This window comes from Chanodichthys erythropterus, chromosome 4, assembly GCF_024489055.1.
Source record: "Chanodichthys erythropterus isolate Z2021 chromosome 4, ASM2448905v1, whole genome shotgun sequence".
NCBI lineage: Eukaryota > Metazoa > Chordata > Actinopteri > Cypriniformes > Xenocyprididae > Chanodichthys > Chanodichthys erythropterus.
In genome coordinates this window covers 39,314,098-39,320,118 of record NC_090224.1, presented here as the reverse complement: position 1 = coordinate 39,320,118, position 6,021 = coordinate 39,314,098, and the positions used below count along the sequence as shown (strand labels likewise).

Here is a 6,021-nt window from a genome sequence, read left to right as displayed (position 1 = left end):
CTACTAAAGTGCACTTAAAGGATTAGTTCACTTCAGAAGTCAAATTTCCTGATCAATGCCCCACGCGTGATGTAATCTTGTTGGAAAGGTCACGCGTGATCATCCGACATCATTGTTTTACCTTTTTTTTTCTTTGTAAACACTGAATCATTACTTCCACCTACGTCACGTGTGATCTTTCCAACATGATTACGTCATGCGTGGAGCATCACAGAGCAGTGCAAGACGAGCATTTGTGGTTAAAAAGTATATAAATGTTTATTTTTTTAGAAAATGGCCGATGGTTTCTCTAGATCAGACTCGTATTCCTCGTCTGGGATCATGTAGAGCTCTTTGAAGCTGCACTGAAACTGACATTTGGACCCGTTGAACCCCAGTGAAGTCCACTATATGGAGAAAAATTTCTTTTCGACTGAAGAAAGAAAGAAATCTTGGATGACATGAGGTTGAGTAAATTATCAGGAAATTCTCATTCTGAAGTGAACTAATCCTTTAAGTTTATTCTTTTAAAGTATTATTTCTCTAATAAGGACTCTTTTTGAATGTGTGTAAGGTGAGCCTCCTTCTCACCAGTGTAATCTAACCCTGTTATACAGCTCTGAAATGAACTACACCTGGTTGTTAAACCGTAGTTCTCCTGACGGCAGCAGTGAAACAGACGGGTCTCTGTGTCTCTGGGCTTCAGCGGCGGCCATTACAGCTATCAGAGATAGTCCCTGTTTATATACAACTAAGCGCCAAATCTCATTTTGTTAATCTGGAAAGACAAAACAGATTTTCCCAAACAGTTGCTCATTTCTGAGAGATAAAGCTTCTCGAGCAAACACCCACACGAGCACAGAAGAGGCGTAATTGAAAAGCCTGTGAATGGAGAGGTCAGTCGTATGTTTCCATTCTTTAACTCAGAGATTGAACAGAGTTCAGTATTCTGCCTCGACGTGAAGGTCTGGCTTTTGTACAGCGCTTTCCAAATGAAGCTTTAATGTGGTGCCCTGGCGTCGAGATCGCAGCGATCAAGCCTCCGAGAGCTAAGCCTGCAATCTGAAAGTGACCCAGCCGTATCAGGCCAGGTCCGCGGCTTTCAGACAGAGGAGAAGCCATTTCAATTAGAGCCGCGGCCATCTGCAGCCGTGTGAGGGAATATCGATAGCGGTTTCTCCTGGCTCTTTAAACTGATCTCTCTTAAAATGCCTCTGACATTTCCAAAGCAAATCTCAGGACCGCTCTTGGTCAGTAATGCTTATGAGCCGATTATGATGTAAATCTTCAAAAGTGTTCTGGCTGAATGCCATCATACATCCATCTCTCTGTCTCTCGCTGAAGATCACACTGCAGGATTCGATGTACAGTAATTCTGCTGATCAGCCATCGTTCATGCAGAATCCTGCACCAGTAGATGTGTGTCCATTCAAAGCTGCAAATTTAACTCCTGCACAAAATTAGAATATTGCATGAAACAGTTGCATATAAAGCAGCGTTTCCATCCCATGTGTTCAAGAGAACAAATCCGTCACTTCCTGGGAAATTGGTGCAAAATATCAGTAAGTTGAAAAACTGTAAGTTGCATCAATCGGGCTCTTTTCTCCTCCATCATAAATGAGTCTCAGAGCGTCAGACGAAACACGATAAACACTGTCATGTGATCTTGCGTTCGGATGCTGGTGTTTGGGAACACAATCGTGTGAGGAAGTCACGTGAGGTTTTTGGGATTTATTCAGTAAATTCAGTGTTTCCATCATAGTTTATGCCCATGTCTTATTGGATACAACAATTATTTGCCTCAATTAAGCATTTTTTATGCATTTATGCATTTCTATGCATTTTTTGAAATTTATGCACATTTTGGCATTTCCAGCTAGAGTTTTGTTTCATGTGATATCCCAAAATTCTCATGAAAATCAGTGGATGGAAACAGCTATTGTTAAGGGGCGCTCACACTACACTTTTCATTCCACGGACTTCCATTCATACACATGCGAATGTGTCAGACCACAAACACAAACGCATTTCGCTGCATTTCAAAGTTCAAGCTGAACTCTGACCTGCGAATTCGCATCATGTGAAGACATGTGACCAGTAGAAGGTTGATACGTCACAGTGTGAATTTAAAGTATGCATATTTTTGCATTCGTAAGTCGAGTAGATTTGTACATTTTGAATGTATTACTATTTGTTTATGTGACCAGTGCTGTCAAAATGAGTGGGAATGTGCACGGGATCATTTCCAGCTACAGGCAAAATAATTGGTCGAAATGTGGTCATTTTCACAAAAATGAGTTCATTAAGCCCTCGTCTAGCGATCCCAATGCTTCAAATAGTAATTAAACACCTAAAAGTATCTTATTTGTGTGTTTCCTTTGACCATGACAAACGCAGTATTTCTCTGATCTCTTCTGGATGAATGGCGCTTCCACAAGTTTGGTATGGTTTTAAAGCGCAGCATTCTAACTTTGTGAATATTCATAGCAAACTCTCTATGGCATGAGTCTCTGAACCAATGAAATGTGATTTTCAAACTCATAATGATGTAAACAAAATGATCTTACTCGCGCTGACTGACAGATCTGAAGTGCGTGATCCTGATATAGGCTACACATATATGCATAATTACAGTACTTCCAATCATCTGTCTTGGCGAGAATTCACACAAACATGATCTGTTATGTCTGTTATATATTGGGGAAAAACATCTGATGTGTAACATTATATTAGATCCGTGTGATACAGTAGGTCTTATAAGCTGTCTGTTGTCTTGTGTTAATGTTAATCAAACAATTGTGAAATCATAATAAAAAAAAGATATGGGTTTTGACTTGGTTTGTGCCAAATTTGGTGATATCACCAGGGATTTTAAGGTGATTTTGTTTTGGAGCCCTCAGAAAACTTTAACTCGATTTTTCTCAAAATTGACTTTGCTGATGCTATCGACTTCAAACAGGTGTAGCTCAGTCATTTTGTCAGATTCCAACAAATCATACATCATTTTTGAAGGTTTTTTAATAGAGAATGTAAGAATAACAATAACTCATTTTTGCAAAATTTGCTTATCGCGACTCATTTTGCCAGCTCGGGTCACATATGTTGAATTCATGTTAATAAAACAGACGCCTGAGTGTGTGACGTTATATCACGACCGTTACAGTCATCTACATCTGGCCATATTTAGCCTTTGAGATCTCCAAACCACTCTTCACACGTAGGGTTGTGAGGATAATTAATGCTACAATTTCATGTTTGAATGAATAGATTAATCAATTGAAACAATCAATAATTGGTAATCTCCAGCACATTATCATGCCTGTTTTACTCTACATCAGCACTAATGAACAGCTAATGCAATATTTTAGTGCAGAAAAAAGAAATCTATTCAGAGCAGAAATTTCCATGACGTTCCAATTGTTTCCGATTCATGCAGACTTGAAAATCTCCCTGACATTTCCACGTTTGGGAGTGTTTATCAGAGAGGATGATTCAAAGACTCAGAGGAAAACTGCTGAAATGAGAAGAGGAGGGAAGAACAGAGGATGAAAAGATGAGGTGAGAAAAAAGAGAAGAGGACAGAGGGAGATATTCTGGGACTGGTGTGACATCCTGAACTCCAGCAATTATCCCATCAGACCCGGACAAAAGCAGCTCTGAAGTGGAGATGCGCACGACTAGACACTTTCAAAACTGTCAGCGGCTTCCTGAACGACTACTCCACTTAAAAACCCTGAATATTTCGACTGGTTTTGAGGAATAAGGCTAGTCAGCACGAGCTGTGATTAAATAACTCTCGTTTATTGTTCCTGTAGATGGAAGACACTCTTTATAAAATACATCAAATAAAGATTATAAAATATCCTCATTTGTGTTGCATGTAGAATTTCAGATAATCTGAAACCCAAACTGAAATGAGTTTGGTCGTCATTCATAGTTGTTTTTTTCTTCATCATCTATTTTAGTAGTTGTTTTGCCTTCACTGTGAATATTCTCTAAATTAACACAGGGCCACAGAAACAGCATGATAAAACACGTCACACCGCAGGATCCTGCTGTCACTGCTTGACATGTCAACTCCACACACACACACACACGAGTGTGTAACGTGCGCATATGAATGCAGACATTAACAAACACAGGTGGAAACACTGAGAGAAGGAAGAAAGTGCAGCGGTGACACATTCAGATCAGACCCGCGTCAGGAGAAAACCTGCGATTTATTCACTCTCTGTGTGCGCTTGCTTTTCTTTCTCAGTTCATTTGGAACATGAACATGTGAAACATCTAACATTGCCAAAAATCATCAGTCAAATAACCTTAAAGTGATAAATCTTGCTGCATACTAGATAAATACTGCAGATTTGACAGTGTTTACATTTTGAGTAGCGATAAAACTCCGAATGGATATTTTGATGCTCACCGAGGGCTTGTGTTTGGACTGCGTCATGTCTAAACATCCATTACACCCACAATCATCCATCATGTTTCTATTGAACACATAAATGACTCTTCAGAGCATTAAATTATGAAACATTGATTACATCTGAAGCCCTGCATGTACCACAATCAATATCGCTTAAGGCTGATGACTCACAACACACACACACACACACACAGAAACACATACAACACTCTCAGACCGAAGATGAGGAACATCATGACGAGAGAGAGAGAGAGGCAGCTCTCATTTTCTTGTTTTCCCTCAGGAAAGTCTTCAACGCAGGTTGACAGGCAGAAGAGCAAAGAGAGAAACACGCCACCTACATGCTGTCTGAGCATCTGCATGGGTGAACGTGTTCAGTCCAAACAAAAGTGTTTTAGATACTTGTTATATGTTTCTAAGATGTTCAGGGTGGTTGCTATGGTGTCTCTGGGTAGTTGCTAAGGTTTATATGTGGTGATTGACTAAATTCGTCATGAAACGTCAAGTTACACTAGTGTTTTCTTCTCTATTGTGTCGTATATCCGAGTGAAACGCTTCGCAAACAAGAACAAATGTAGGGCGGGGCTTGCTTTTGTCTGTGGGGAATTGATTGGATGGTTGTGGTTTGCTATTGGTGGATCTCATGTTTGCCCCACCCTCATCATCAGAGAAGAGAAGATGCTGCAAGAGGAAGATATTCTGATTCAAGATTATGAGGAACATGAATTTAACACAATTTAATGATGTGCACTGAGAAATCATTTATATTAAAATGCAATATTCCATAAAAAAATAAGAAGAATTTGAGGTAACACTTTGGTTTGGGAAACACATATTCACTATTAAATATGACTTTTGCCTCAATAAACTCCTTAGTTACTGCTTATTAATAGTAAGGTAGTTGTTAAGTTTAAGTATTGGTGATACAGAATAAGGCATTAATATGTGCTTTTAAAGTGTATGCAAGATAATAAGCAACCATTTAAAAGTGAGAATTGTTCCCCATACTAAAGTGTTACCTAATTTTGATTTCATTGTGATTTTAAAATGCACTAATTACAGCACACTGCTGAGAGAAACTGCAATACACACACATATAAAAACAAGCACACATTCACACTTTCCTCTTCCTGTTGGCATCGTTTCACCAGATATTGAGCTCTGCGCTCTCATCTCTTCACCTGTCAAGAAGAGCACTCACACACACACACACACGCACACACACACACACACACACACACACACACATTTGCATTGGCTGTGGTGATCATTACCACAGCTCTCTCTCAGTAAACAATGAGAGCGAGGAAAAAGCCTTATTGATGCCGATGTGATGCGTGGGGTGCGTTTTTTATTTTTTTATTTCGCGGGTCTGTCAGCGAGCGAAGAGCGAGATGTCCTTCATCATTTGGAAAGACGCGTGCCGAAATGTTTTTCCTGCAGAATAGACGTCGCTCATTCCAGCCCCTCCGCGTGCCAAGACTCCAGCGTACCGCCGGCCCATTAGGGGCAATATATTCCCGCTCCCCGAGAGCATATCTATCAAGACTGGAGAATAGTTCATCTCTCTCTAGGAGTAATGTCTCAGTTTTGATTGTAATCTGTCATTTCTCCCT

The 6,021-nt window shown here is 39.9% G+C and overlaps 1 protein-coding gene across 4 annotated transcripts in view; it reads right to left on the bottom strand.

The window, feature by feature from the left end:
* ptprk (protein tyrosine phosphatase receptor type K) overlaps positions 1 to 6,021 on the bottom strand; it is a 177,196-nt gene that overhangs the window by 104,139 nt on the left and 67,036 nt on the right. The window lies entirely within an intron of this gene.